Source organism: Macaca thibetana, chromosome 15, assembly GCF_024542745.1.
Source record: "Macaca thibetana thibetana isolate TM-01 chromosome 15, ASM2454274v1, whole genome shotgun sequence".
NCBI classification, from domain to species: Eukaryota; Metazoa; Chordata; class Mammalia; order Primates; family Cercopithecidae; genus Macaca; species Macaca thibetana.
Window position 1 is genome coordinate 47658101 of NC_065592.1, and position 15895 is coordinate 47673995.

The window sequence follows — 15895 nt, forward strand, 5'->3', positions numbered from 1 at the left end:
TCAAACTCCTGGGCTCCAGTGATCCTTCTACCTCAGCCTCCTGACTAGTTGGAACTACAGGCACACACCACCACACCCAGATAATTTTTAAATTTTTTGTAGAGATAGAGTCTTGCTATGTTGCCCAGGCTGGTCTCAAACTCCCAGACTCAAGCAATTCTCCTACCTTGGCCTCCCAAAGTGCTAGGATGATAGGTGTGAGCTACCATGCCTGGCTTAATTCCTTTTAGTAAATGAAATATCTTTTCACATATCTTGTCGAGATATTAACTATGCTTAATCTAAAGCCTTGCTCTGTAAGTACTCATTAATTCTCATTCTTAGGTGTTTGTTTTTCAGATGGCAGTGTAGGGAACTAAAATTAATTTTTTCAGCAACTCTTATAAATTCTTAGTTGGAATGAACCCCTATAACAAAAGACAGATTAACAAGAGAAAAACAAATGAGTGTATTAGCATGTATATTTCATATACACATGGGAAATACCCAGGGAATTAATAGGCCTCAAAGAGATGGCTTGGAATTCCAGCTCATATAGCATCTTCAGCAAAGAACAGTAATTTTTAGAGAAGTGGCAAGACAAGGGACAAGGACATTGAATTTCTAAGGGCAGCAAATTGTGGAACAGCAAATAAATGGCAGTTACAGGCTATTCAGTAGAGCTTGCTATGTAGATTCCTTTGGTGCCATCTCCAGGTTGTTAAGCTCTAAAGTTGTCTCTGATGGTTAACTTTTGTCTTTCCTGATACAGCGGGTCTTTATCTTTGTAAATCTTCTCAAGTGCCTTCAACTCAAAATAATCCTTACATCAAAGTGGCATGTTTTGGGATGGCATATTCTGGTTTCCCACAGTGGATTTTTAATTTTTCATTTTTGAGACAGGGTCTCACTCTGTCACCCAGACTAGAGTGCAGTGGTGAGACTGTGGCTCACTGCAGTCTCAAACTCCTGAGATCAAGTGACCCTTCTACTTCAGCCTCCTGAATAGCTGAGACTAGAGGTGTGTGCCACCACACCTGGCTAATTAAAAAAAAAAAAAAGAATTGTAAAAATGGGATCTCCCTATGTTGCCCAGGCTGTTTGCAAACTCCTGAGCTCAAGCGATCCTCCCACCTTGGCTTCCCAAAGTGCTGGGATTACAAGTGTGAGCCACTGCACCCAGCCTACAGATGGATTTTGATGGCTCTGTTTCACAGTGTTAATTTTACCCAATCGCTTAGTAACTATAGATATTTGTGTTTTTTGCTTTTGTTTTTGTTTTTGAGACGGAGTAACGCTTTGTTGCCAGGCTGGAGTGCAGTGGTGCGATCTTGGCTCACCGCAACCTCTGCCTCCCGAGTTCAAGCATTTCTGCTGCCTCAGCCTCCTGAGTAGCTGGGACTACAGGTGCGTGCCACCAAGCCCGGCTAATTTTTTTTTTTTTTTTTTTTTTTTTTTTTTTTTTTTTAGTGGAGACAGGGTTTCACTGTGTTAGCCAGGATGGTCTCGATCTCCTGACCTTGTGGTCCGCCCACCTCGGCCTCCTAAAGTACTGGAATTACAAGTGGTAGCCACCGTGCCCAATCTGTTTGTTCATTTTTAAATTGTGCATTATTATTACTATTATTATTTTGAGACAGGGTCTTATTCTGTTACCCAGGCTGGAGTGCAGTGACATAATCATGGCTCACTGCAGCCTCGACATCCCAGGCTTAAGTGGCCCTCCTATCTTAGCCTCCCAAAGTGCTGGAATTACAGCTATGAGGGATTACAATAATGCTGGGATTACAGGTATGAGTCACTGTATGAATCTAGTGCATTCCTGTTCTCATCTGTTCTGTTTCCTGAGCCTGAATGTCGTAATTTTGTGGGAGGTTCTGGGCCAGTAGCGTGCTCATAATCTCAGCTACTAAGGAAGCTGAGACAGGAGAATCACTTGAGCTCAGGAGTTTGAGACCAACCTGGACAACATAGTGAGATACTGTCTCTAACTAGAAAAAGAAAAAGGGAAAAAAAAAGAAAGTAACTTTGTGGGAAGAAGAATGTGTTGATTGGACAAATACATGGGGGATGTATGTCGGGAAGAAGAGAACCCATCGTGTCTTTGAGCATATCCAGTTTCTTACTGGGGCATTCGCTGGCTTGGTGTGGAGAAAATCTCCACTGCAGCTGGCTGATTAGTACAAGTGTCGGAAGTAAGGGGATAGTTGACACAAATACTCTAGATACGGTTGCTCAATTAACCACCCCAATAAGTAGCCCAAGTCCCTCTTTTCTTTGTATCCAATAACTCTAACATTAGGGTACAGTTCTTTCTTAACTCTATTTCTACTTTTATTTTTGCACTTTTGAAATAGCCTTCTGGTGCAGGACTTTTTTTGCACTGCTGTCAATCTTTTCTTTCTTATCTGCCTTTGGTGTTAAACTTAAAATGATCTTCTGTACTCTCCCTCCCTTCCAAAATTATAAATATTCACCTATTTTCTTATTTTACTATTTTTACGATTTCATGTTTTACATTCAAATCTTTAAGCCATCTGGAATTTATTCTAGTGTCAGCCATGACTTGGGGCCCTAACTTAATTTTTTCTAATGGTGAGTCACTTATACCCACCATGTGTTCCATGTGTGGGCTTTTAAAATGCAGCTCAACCCTAAGAGCTCCATAAAAGCCCAGGAGTTAAGAATAGAAAAGCTAGGACTATAACTCATTTGGCTCCTAATTTCTGCTCCATTACTGCTTACTCTAGGACTCTGGCAAATCTCAGTGCTCCTTAAGGAAAAAGCTCTGACCAATGATTTAAGGCTGGGAAGGCTGAGGCAGAGAGGAGGATTTGCAGAGAACCCTCTAGAGGAGGTTCATAGTTGCTGTGTTCCAGCCACTGGGCATGGCCATGGGGGAAATAGTGGTTCAGCCTTACAAGAAGCTGCAGGGGCCTCAAGCTCTACTCTAAACTCCTTTTCCTTTCTTCAGCCCCAAGTCATTTTCCTACTCACTCAAAGTCCAGCTCCAAGGCAGTGAGGCTTAGATGCTCCTCTTCCTGGGCCCTCACTGCATTTTTGCATGTTTCTCTAGAGCTATTTTTGTAATTGTTGACAGGTCTGTCACGGATTAATGAATTAGTTGATTAAGTTATCAGGCATGAAGGGTGCCATCTGCCAGGTGCAGGAGGAAAAACACACCAAAGGATATGGAGTTGCTGCTGCCCATGTAGACCCCCTGAGGGTGTCACGGCACAGTGGTGCCACCATGCCCAGCTAATTTTTGTATTTTTTTGTAGAACAGGGTTTCACCATGTTTCCCAGGCTGGTCTCAAACTCCTGGGCTCAAGCAATCCACCCACCTCAGCCTCCCAAAGTGCTGGGGTTACAGGCCAGAGCCACCAAGCCTGACCTTGAAGTTTAATATATTTTAATTCAATCTACCTTATTAATTAACAAATCAAGTCATCTATAGCCTTACTTACTGTATGGTTTACTGATGAGTCATGGGCTAAGGGAAATGAATTAAAATTTCCTTCCATTATTATATATCTATTTCTCCATGTATTTCCCATTTTTTGCTTTATGAATTCTGATGCTATATTATTTTATGCATAAAAATGTATAACATCTTCATCATAGCTTTCAGCTTTTATCATTACAAGGTGTTCTTCTGTGTCTTGTTTTCTGATTTTTCTCTTTTTTTGGTGAATTCAGCCATGTCTGATATTAACATTGTAAGCTCTGTTTTCTTTTTCTTTTTTTTTCTGAGACAGAGTTTCATTCTTGTTGCCCAGGCTGGAGTGCAATGGTGCAATCTCGGCTCACTGCAACCTCCACCTCCCGGGTTCAAGCGATTCTCCTGCCTCAGCCTCCCAAGTAGCTGGGATTATAGGCGTGCGCCACAACACCCAGCTAATTTTGTATTTTTAGTAGAGACGGGGTTTCTCCATGTTGGCCAGGCTGGTCTTGAATTCCCGACCTCAGGTGATCTGCCCCCCTCGGCCTCCGAAAGTACTGGAATTACAGGTGTGAGCCACCGCGCCCGGCAGTAACCTCTGTTTTCTTGCTGCATGTATTTGCATGTACAGCATTTATTTTTGTTTTCTATTTTTTCCTGTCCTTTTACTTTCGCTCTTTCTGAGGAACACTGTTTTAGATGTATCTCTTGCACACGACACTAATTGCATTTTATTTTGTGACTCCAGGAGTTGTTTCTAAAAAGTAAGATTACTGGGTCAAAGGTAAAGAAAGTTTTTGTAGCTCTTAACCCTCATGATCAAATAGTTTTTCACATGTTGGACCACTTTATCTTGTCACCAACCATTTAGAAGCAAGCCATTTCCCCACCCCTGCCAGCACGACTATTATATTCCTGCTTAAATTTTTAATAGGTGAAAATGGGACCTCATTGTTCTTTTATTTGCTTTTCTTGGCTTCATCAAATTTTACTTTAAGTAAGTTAAGATGGAAGAAAGATGAAGTTTGCAAGAAATTTCCCTTTTCAGATCTCTCCAATGAGATTGATGGGTGGTGGGGTTTCTTATTCCTGATTCCCCTGGTGACACTGAATCAATCACTTCCCACAGGCTCCTCAGTCCAGCCCTTGGATTTTTCTAGGAGAATTATCTTTGTCCCTTCCTCACATCCCTGCACCTTGCTTTTTTCCCTCCCATAGTGAATAGGCACTATAACACAACAGGAAGATATAGGGGAAGCTCAATTGAATGAATTCAACTCCGAACTCCATCAATGCCTAACCATTTATTAGCTAGCCATTTATCAAACCCTAGCCATTTGGCCAGGCGCGATGGCTCACGCCTGTAATCCCAGCACTTTGGGAGGCCAAGGCAGGTGGAACACCTGAGGTCAGGAGTTCAAGACCAGCCTAGCCAACATGATGAAAACCCGACTCTACTAAAAATACAAAAGTTAGCTGGGTGTGGTGGCGCATGTCTGTAATCCCAGCTACTTTGGAGGCTGAGTCAGAAGAATGGCTTGAATCCGGGAGACAGAGGTTGCAGTAAGCCGAGATTGCACCATTGCACTTCAGCCTGGGTGACAGAGCAAGACTCTATCTCAAAAAAAAAAAAAGTTCTAGTCATTTATTAATTGGGTGATCTATGGCAGTTGCTTAACCTTCTCTGTGCCTTGGTTTTCTGAGGTAATAATTCTCAAGGATAATAAAGATTACAATGGTAATACCCATTGGAGTTTTGCAAATTAACATAAGTAAAGGACAGAGGCCTTTGGAAAATGCTCCTTTCCCCACCCCAATAATGAGGTTTTGGTGGAAGATATTTCCTTCTTACATAACCCTGCTTCTTTATCTACTGTTCTTAGTCCTAGGCCAAGGGCAGGTCCCTGACACAAAGAGAGTCAACCAGAGTCCTTTCCTGGGACTTTTGACATTGGGACTTGAGAAAGGAAGCTTTTGGCGCCTCTTGGGTGAGGAAGCTCTCAAACGTGAGACCCAGGCTACTGGCTGCCGTGTTTCCAGCCTTGAGGAAGCCAAGCTGCAAGAATGAGGCTAATGGGTGGAGAGACAAGCAGATGCTAGAGTCTGGCATTGTTGAAATTGCTGGTTCCAGCTACCCGCAAATGCATCCTATGGGCCAGCCAATAAATATCCAAATTTCCCTAAGCTTGCTTGTGTTGAGTTTCTACTCATTTGCAACCAAAAAAGAGCTTTTGCTGGGTGCAATGGCATGTGCCTGAACCCCAGCTGCTTGGGAGGCTGAAGTGGGAGGATCGCTTTAGCCCAGCAGTTCGAATCCAGCCTGGGCAACATAGTGAGACCCCCTGTCTCATGAAAAAACAAAACAAAAAAAGGAGAGTTTTAATATACCTCTTAAGACATCTTAGGATAGTAAGTCACGAAGTCTCCCATCTGTCTGTCCAGGTCTCTCTGAAGAGCCAAACACTTTGTCCAAGCCCGTCTCTGAGACACACATACACATGCACACACACACACATAGAATGACAGTAGTTCCCACTCCAACTGGAGGGAGCTATGGCTCCTGCTCCGCCTGAGCTGCCTGCACATGCCTCTACTTCTCCACACACACCAAAAGACAGCTGTGTCAATGCCCAGGCCTCGGGAACTGCGCTTGCTAAACAGGATGTTATCCCGGAAATCGGTGCCCTTCTCTGTATGCCTCTTGTGCTTTTTTCACTGCCCTATTCAGTAACTCCACAAATATATAATGAGCACCTGCCAAGAACCATGTCAGGCCTGGGGCCACAAACAGTTCCTGCTGTCTTTTGGTGTGTGGGGAACCCGCAGGCTTGTGGGGCTGTCATGCTGTCAAAAGGCAGCTCCAAGAGAGACAGTGGGATGAGTGTTGAACAGATGTTTCAGCCAAGTGTGGCAGGAGCTCCGAGGAGGCCTCGTCACTTGTTGCCTGGGACAGACGTCTGACTGGTCTGCCTGCCTTCCACCCCAGCCCTCCCTGTGCGCTGCTGCCAGAATGTCTTCCTGAACACAGCTATGCAAGTCCCTCTCCCTCTGCAGGCCTGAGCCCACATTCCTTAGCCTGACAAAATCCTAATCCAGGTTTGCTTCAACCTATTTTCTCAGCCACACCATCCACTGTTCTCCATTCACAAACCTCACTCACAAGTCTAAAGAGTAAAAAGTAAAAGGATCAGTTTGCAAAAATCCACCAGAGACACACAGATTGTGTGTGTGTGTAGGGGAAACAGCACACTTGGGATGCATTTGCAGACCTTGTTCCAGGTTCAGGTCTAACATCACCCCCATCCCCAGGAACCTTCCTTGCTTCTCCAGGTGAAATTAACTTCTTCCTTTCTGAATCTATATAACCCTCTCTGTACACCTCTGTGAGAGCACAGATGGCTCCTACCTTTTTAGGAGTGCACATATTTTTCTTCTGTTTGTGCAAACAGATGGCATCCTATGGAGTATGGTACAAAGTAGGGATTCAAAAGCTGTTTGCTGACTATTTGGAACAATGTGAAACACCATTTGCCATTCATCAGATGGATTCTGGCTGCTGAAATGCCCGAGTTCCTGTCATGAGCTGGCTTTACCTACTCCCTTGCCCAGTGCACTCTGAGGATGGTGTTTTCACTCCAGAGCTGATCTCCTGCATTGTTACCTCTGTCTAATCTGTCATTTGCCATCTTCTTGTGAACCTGTGGCCACTGAAGTTTGAATTCCCAGCCTCTCTCATTTATTCCTTTATTCAGGAAACCATTATTGATGCCTCATTGGTGGCCAGTTCAATGCTCAGTCTCAGGAACAAAAGGTTGGTGTCCTGCCTTGGGATCCCTGACTTGGGGAGGGTGGGGAAGAGGTGGAGAGAAGACGAAGACATGAGTGAAGAGATACAAGGAGAAGTGATGTGGCCCTAAGAGAGGAGCAGGGAGAGTGCTGACGGGGTCACAGCAGAAGGCTTGGGTTGGAGAATATGGGCTAGGGAAAGTTGTTGACACACCCACATCCATACCAACTAAATTCTCTCTTCCCCTACGCTCCTCAGCATATTTTAACTGGGCCCTTGATTGCCATAGCTGCAAGCTCTGGCTTCCCAATTCCAGGACCTGTGCTGATGGAGTCAGGAAACATTTGAATAGCCTCAGTATAGCTTATTCTACCACCCTCCCCAACCCTACTACCCATTCTCTCCTATTTCATCACACAGAAACACACACATCTCAAGAGCTCAACACTAATCCCTCCCAGACCTGGGATCTGGAATGCTACCCCCTGGACTCTCTCGAATCACCTCTGCTGCAGTTTATACCCAGGACACTGGGCTCAGGTAACCACTCAGGCTCCTGAGCTGCGTGGGGGACCTGCTTTTCCTGTCCCTAGGGTTTGGGGCCCACTACAGGCATCTGTGATGTCCCTAAATTATTATAGGGGCTCTAGATCTATTGGCCAATTTGCTAAGGTGCTTTGCCTCTGTTTCTCTGGGTTCCTGGTCCCACCCCAGGCACCTCCTCCACCTTCCTGCGTGCAACCACTCCCCTCAGCAAACGTGTGAGGCTGCCAGACCCCGCTGAAGAGCTGTAGGCCCTGCTGGCAGGAGGCGGGCTAGCTCCAGAGATTTGGCTAGAGGGGAACGCAGCAGATCACATTTCTTCAGTTCATGCCAAATAGTATTCAGACGTAGCTTTTCAGACAGACACAAATTGCGCATCTAATGAACACAGAAGGGCTAATCCCAGGACGTTTATCAAAGTGGGGAAAGATGAGAGAAAGTACAGTCACAAGAGGCCTTTGAGAGCCAACTCAGTGTGGCTGGTGCAGAAGAGGTGGTGAGACTTCCATGCACTCCTGGGGTTTTCTCCGTAGAGGGCCTGAAACCCAGCACCCGGGCTTTGGGATTTGCTGTCATTGGGACATACAATGCCCGCATTAGTGTATACACCTCTCTGTGGTGAACAGCGATTAAGAAATCTATGTGGGCCAGGTTGCCTTTGTGAGCAGACAGCCCTCACCCCCATGTGACAATTGTCAGGTGGGAGAGCTGGCTGCAAGGACTCCATCAGCTGCCCCCACTGTGCATGCACAAAACCTGCTCATGCCTCTTCCGTATTTGCAGGGTTCTTAGGGGACAGTCCCTCCTGGCCTGGAACTTCTTGCTGACAGGTGTAAGAACATGGGGACCAGAGACACAGGGTCCTCTGCTCAAATCAGAGGGCTGGCCAAGTAACTGAAGTCCTTTGACAGCCCCTTTCCTGCTAGGCCCTTCAAACTAGCTCCATGAGCTTTCCCCTGCAGGGATTCAGCCTGGAGATTACAGAAGTCGGGCCCTGATCTACGGCCAGAGAGAGGAAGGACTAGGTGAAGCCTCTGCAGGCAGCCTGGGTCCTCCCACTGCCTGTGCAGAAACTGGGTCATATCACTGGTGCTCTGACATGTACCCAACAGAGCGGGAGGTGGGCTATGGGAAGGAGGAGGCAATGACTAGATTAGGGTAAGGGTGTGAAAGTAACTGCTGACTTTTATATGGTCAGAATATTTTAAAAATGAAAACTGAGAGAATAAAACTTTCTATAGGGCCAGACTATAGCCTCAGCTGGCAGGGACTCTGTGGCCCCAGAGCTTGATGGGAACAAGGTGCCTTCTGGCATATGGCTGGTCCTAATACAATCAGGAAGCCAAGGGGAATTCCCAGGCAATACTCCCATGATCCCATGAGGCACATGTGCTATTTTGGTATTACTTTCCAGATAAGACACTGTGAAGTTAGACAACATGCCCAGGTCACCCAGTTCAAGACTGGGAGGCTTCAGAATCTAATCTGACTCATATTGCACACAGGCCTATGGAGAGATATGGGGGTTTCAGGAATATCTGGTTGTGTGGGAATCCTTAAGAGGGTAGGGTTTGGAGGTCTGGGGTCCTCAGGGTTGGGATGCTATCTTCAGGACACAATGCTCAGGCAGTTTCCACTGAGGACCTGGGGTCTCTATAATTAGAGTGACTAACCCTACCAGTTTCCCCAGAACTGAGAGGGTTCTTGGGATTTGGGACTTTTTGTTTTAAAACTGGGATGGTCCTGGAAAAGGCAGGACAAGTTGGTCGTCTACCTGGAACAAAAGGACCAGGCACAGATCATCGCCATGGACTTCAGGACCCACCTGCAGCTCAGCCAAGCCACACATCCCCAGGCTGGGGACCTGGGGAGTGGCATGCTGATTAGGGAAATGGCAGAGTGGCAGCCAGCTGGGAACAGCTCCCCAAGTCACTTGGGAGGGCCAGGCTGTGACCACAGGTGGCAGGAAAGCAGGGCTACCATGGCCCCAGAGCTTGACTGGAACAAGGTGCATTCTGGCATGGCTGATCCCACACAAACAGGAAGGCTGAGGGGAATTTCCAGGTAAGGCTCTCCAGACAGGCAGGGAGCATGAACCAGGTGGCTTCCACTCTGCCTGCAGAAAGGAAATTTCTTTGCTGGTTCCTGAAACTTCATTCCTATCAGGAATAGCCTGTCTCCTACCTACCCACCTGGGGGACCCACACTGACCTGCATTTCTAGGCTCTTACCCTTCTCTTCCTCTCTGACTTCGTCCTGCTTGTTGTAGAACTGTGTTTATTTCTCAGTTTCTTTCCTTTTTGTTTGTTTGTTTGAGACAAAGAGTCTCACTCTGTCGCCCAGGCTGGAGAGTGCAGTGGCCCAATCTCGGCTCACCGCAACCTCCACCTCCCAGGTTAAAGCGATCTTCATGCCTCAGCTTCCTGAGTAGCTGGGACTGCAGGTGCCCACCACCGCCCCGGGCCAATTTCTGTACTTTTAGTAGAGACGGGGTTTCACCATGTTAGCCAGGCTGGTCTTGAACTCCTTACCTCAAGTGACCTGCCCATCTCAGTTTCCCAAAGTGCTGGGATTACAGGCGTGAGTCACTGCGCCCAGCCAGTCTCTTTGCTTTTGAAGATCTGAAACTCACTGGTGCAACACTTGGAAGATTTTTAATATAAGGGGATTGAGTTCTAAGGCACAGAAACCATGGGAAGAAATGCTAATAGGCTTCAGGAAAGACCAGAATGGGGGCAAGGAAGCCTCAGGAACGTGGGCATTTCTCTTTCATTTCTATGTCCACTTCTCTTTCTGTGGTCTGTTTCATTCTCTCAGCTTTCTTTGCTTCTCTGTGCATTGGCAGAAGGTGGAATGTTTACATCATCTCAATTCCAGCCACACCCAGGGGCCGACTAGCTTTCCGGAATCTCAAATCTAAATTCTCAGGAGAAATCATCTGATTAGACCAACTTGGGTCAGATGCTCACCCCTGGCTCAGACAGCTGTGGCTGGGGGCTGGGAGCAAGCAGTACCGACATGGCTACACAGGACCCTTCCTAAAGACGGGCAAGTTTGTGGAGAAAGGAGTCGCCCTGAGTTGGCTAGACATGTTCGCTGTCTGTCATATATGTTTCCTGAGCTGGTAGGTAACTGTGCCTTCTCTTCCCAGAGTTTATAAAATTTCTTTGGTGGCTCCCTGGTGGTTGGCTCGATGTTAGTCTCACTCTGGAATATTTAAAAAATTAATTCGGATAACTGTGGTAAGCTACTTAACAAGCCAGGTCTTAAACAGTGTGGCCCATTATCTCTACCTTATACAGCACTCAATCATTATCTCCTTTGCATGATGGTTTAGGGCCTTGCAGCTCAAAGTGTGATCCATGGATCAGCAGCATTGGTATTGCCCAAGAGCTTGTTGGAACTCCAGAATGCAGTTCCTACCTACTTGAGCAGAATCTGCATTTTTAACTGCTCCCCAGGTGATTCACATTAAAGTTTGGTGAGCACCTGGAGGAGGTTCTTGTCTTTTCTCTCTTATTAGATTGAAAATTCTGAGAGCAAGGACTCTATTTAGCAAACCTCAATTGTCCACTTCCTATGTGTAAAGTACCTTGCTTTGTCTTGCAGGCAACAGAGCTTATCAAATGCAGTTATGAGCGAATTTTAAGCTCAGGATAGTGGTTGAAGAGGGTAAATTAATTACAATAGTCCACCCTTATCCTTGGGTATGTGTTCTCAGACCCCCAGTGGATGCTGGAAACTGCAGATTGTATTGAACCCTACGTACATCCTATGTTTTTTTTATTTGATAACCAAAATTTGGTTATCTGTTTGATAACCAAAACAGATAGCTACTAATGGGTAACTATCTAATAAGCAGGAAAGGTACACAGTATGGATAAGCTGGAAAAAGGGATGATTCATGTCCTGGGTAGGATGGCAAGGAATGGGGCAATATTTCATCACACCATTCAAAGCAGTGTGCAATTTAAAACTTATGAATTTTTTATTTCTGAAATTTTCCATTTAATATTTTAGGCCACGGTTAACCTCCAGTAACTGAGACATCAGAAAGCAACAGATAAGCAGGTACTACTGTACATGTTATCTGAATTTTGCTTTAAACTAATCCTGCAGGAGGTGGAGGGAAGTTGGGGGTATAGATGAAATAAACATGGCTAAATACTGATTTTTTTGAAGTGAGGTGATGGGAACTTGGAGACTTACACTATTTTCTCTATTTTTGTATATTTTTTAAAATTTTCCACAATAAAAATTATAAGAAAGGAATGGTTGAAGACATTGTAAGAGATCATCTCGCTTCTCAAAATAAGTTAGTTTCCTAGCCAAATGAAGTAAATCTAAGGCACTAAGAGAATTTCCAAATGAAATTGCTCAATCCTTGTCAGAGACTTTTGGAGGATGAATACAGTGGGGAGAAGTTTGGAACATTAGTCATGTGTAAATGCTTTTCTAATTTTGCAAAAGGAGGAGTGGTAATCAGTTTCTTTCTGTCACTTCAAATCAGCTTATGGGGGAAAAAGGGAGGAGTAATTCACCAGGTCACATAACTGGTCAGCCCAGGGGGAGTCTGATACAGCACACCAGGGCACAACCCTCTAGCTTCCTTGTTGGCTTAATTCTCAGACAGGCTCTTTCCACATAATGGCTGTAATGAGATAGATAGCGTACCTCCAAAATTCGTTTCTATCCAAAACCTCAGAATTGAGCTTATTTGGAAATAGTCTTTGCAGATGCAATTAGTTAAGTCAAGACGGGGTCATACTGGATTAGGGTGAGCCCTAAGTCTAGTGATTGGTTTACTTATAAGAGGAGAGGACACATCAACAGGAGAAAATCATAGGCAGAGAGAAGGCCATGTGAAGATGGAGGCAGAGATTAGAATGATGCCACTACAAGCCAAGGAATGTCAAGGATGGCTGCGAGCCACCAGAAGCTAGAAGAGGCAAGAAAGAATTCTTCCTTAGAGCTTTCAGAAGGAGCATGTCCAGCCTGGGCAACAGAGTAAGACCTCGTCTCCACAAACATTTTTTTAAAAAATTAGCTGGGCATGGTGCATATGCCTGTGATACCAGCTACTAGGAAGGGTGACAGAGTGAGACCCTATCTCAAAAGAAAAAAAAAAAAAAAAAAAAGAAAAGAAAAAGAAGAAGAAGCATGTCCCTGCTGACACCTTGATATTTTGGACTTTTAGCCTCCAGAACTGTAAGAGAATCAATTTCTGTTGTTTTAAGCCACGAAGTCTGTAACAATTTGTTAGAGGAGTCCTTGGAAACTAATATAGCACCCTTGCTAACTCCAGACTGGCCATTCCAGATGAAAGGAAAAGTCTTTTACTCAACATTTGCAGCAGAAGTCCTGGGAGAAGAAGGGACATTGCTCATTAGTCCTTCTTGGGCCATATGTTGATCCCTGAACCAATCAATTGTGGCCAGAAGGGTATAGTGTTCTGATTGGCCAGATATAAGTCACCTGGGCCATAGAGACCCCATAGTTAGCCTCTTCTAATCACATAGGGAAGAGTGGGAATCTCTAACAGAAGGAGTAATATTAAGGAGGAAGCAGACAAAATCAATACCTGTCCATTACAGGAAGAAGTTGATTCTGCAAACTACACTCTTATCTAAGAATAGTGTGTGTGTGTGTGTGTGTGTGTGTAATGTGTAAGACAGGGTCTTGTTCTGTTGCCCACCAGGCTGGAATGCAGTGGTGCAATCACATCTCACTGCCACCTCAACCTCCTGGGCTTAGGCAATCCTCTCACCTCAGCCTCATGAGTAGTTGTGACTACAAACACATACCACCACCACGCCTGGCTAATTTTTTTATTTTTAATAGAGACAAAGTCTCACTATGTCGCCCAGGCTGATCTTGAACTCCTGGGCTCAAGCAATCCCCCTGCCTCGACCTCTTGAAGTGCTGGGATTATAGGCGTGAGTCATTGTGCCTGGCCAAGAATAGACTTTTAAAGATGTAAAGGAAGTAGAGATTTCTCAGAACAAGCCAGAGCAAAGACTATCATATTTCCTTTTTTAACAGGTCCCTAAACTGCCAGATCACAGAGCTGCATTTGATAGTCTGTTGGCAAACTGAGCCGGCCTTTTACAATCTGTGGCATATTATTCCTGTGACTAAAGAGGAAAATATGGGTTGGATAATAGTACAATTAAAGGGAAATTGAACTTTTTAAAATGACTGGAGCGAACCTTTGCCATTATACTTGTCCACTCAGCATGCAATCCCCCATCTTATTTAGGAAGAATTTTCCAGTGTATGTAGTACTGGAGGGCTGCAATGCCCTAGCTCCCACCATGGAGGCAGAAAGGGGAAGATTCATTCCTCCCCTACCTGGCAGCTAGGGCTCAAGCATGTGAATTGGCTCAGTCATTCCCACTGAAGACTCTGAATTCTTAGGAGCGATGCTAAGAGGCAGGAGTGGTGTAGAAATTATTCATGGAGGCAGCAGCAGCATGAACGGTCCTGTAGCAGTGGTGAACGGTCCTGTAGCAGTGGTGAACGGTCCTGTAGCAGTGGTGTTAAATAATCATGGGCAGTGGTGGCCATGGCAGAGCAGTGTTATAATTGACTGTTTTCATAGTCAAAACCATTGTTTCAGAAGACATTGATGAAAGTATGATATTTGACATTACGGAGATGATGGTCCTGCTCTATTCTGTTGCTTAGACCCTGGCTGGAATGCTGCATTCAGTTATAGACCCTACTAAATGCCCAGGGAGTCAAAGCCCAATCAAAGAATAATAATCAGGATAGGGAAGGAACTTAACAAGGAAGCATGAAGAACAATGGAAATGGAGCTGGGCATGGTGGTGTGTGCCTATAATCCCAGCTACTCAGAAGGCTGAGGTGGGAGGATCACTTGAGCTCAGAGTTCAAGACCAGGCTAGGCAACATAGTGAGACCCCATCTCTTTTTAAAAAAAGGTAGAATTGATAGGTAGCCTGGTGAGGAGTTGTCTTCAGCTTGGGAGAAGGTACATGGCTGATCTCTTTAAACAGCAGAAAGACCATCATGTGGAAAATGATTCAGTTTATTCTCTGGCTCTGAGGAACAGACTTGATATTACTGACGAAGTTATAGACATGAATTTTAGCTTAATGCAGATGTTCCTTTATTTACAATGGGCTTCATCCCAATAAACTCATCGTAAGTTGAAAATATTGTAAGTCGAAAATGCACTTAACATATCTAAGCTCCCAAAGATCACAGTTTAGCCTAGCCTTCCTTAAATATTCTCAGAACATTTACATTAACCTATAGTTGGGCAAAAGCATCTAACACAAAGCCTATTTTAAAAACAAAAGGTTGGCCTTCATATGTTGCTAGCCTGGGAAAAGATCAAAATTCAAAATTTGAAATACAGTTTCTACTGAATGCATATTGTTTTTGCACCACTGTAAAATCAAAAAGTCATAAGTTGGCCGGGCGCGGTGGCTCAAGCCTGTAATCCCAGCACTTTGGGAGGCCGAGACGGGCGGATCATGAGGTCAGGAGATCGAGACCATCCTGGCTAACACGGTGAAACCCCGTCTCTACTAAAAAATACAAAAAAAAACTAGCCGGGCGAGGTGGTGGGCAACTGCAGTCCCAGCTACTCGGGAGGCTGAGGCAGGAGAATGGCATAAACCCAGGAGGCGGAGCTTGCAGTGAGCCGAGATCCGGCCACTGCACTCCAGCCTGGGCCACAAAGCGAGACTCTGTCTCAAAAAAAAAAAAAAAAAAAAAAAAAAAGTCGTAAGTCTAATGGCAAGTCAGGGACTGTCTGTATAAGAAGGCTTAATAGTTGGGTCAGTGATAGCCACAAGGGAGCAGGCTGCCTCATGACATAGCGAGCTCCCTGTCACTGGTGGTGTGCACACAAAGCCAGGAGAACTCTCAGAGAGTGTATGGTGTGTGGAAATCCTCACTGGATGAAGTTAGGTTGATGTCCTTCCATATTCTCTCTAATGCTGAAATCTGATGAAGTCCATAGTGCAGGCTGGGAACAGCAGGAAACTGGAGGAAAAGAGACCAGAGATATTACAAATTGTGAATTGTTCTGGAGCACAATTCCCAACCACCATTCTAGCGCCAGAAAAGAAAAAGTCATGGAGGGTTGCATTATTCCTAATTCTTTACCACTC

At 45.1% G+C, this 15895-nt stretch overlaps 1 protein-coding gene across 1 annotated transcript in view; it reads right to left on the reverse strand.

The window, feature by feature from the left end:
• The window catches only part of CHMP5 (charged multivesicular body protein 5), a 297689-nt gene that overhangs the window by 87674 nt on the left and 194120 nt on the right, over window positions 1-15895 (reverse strand). The window lies entirely within an intron of this gene.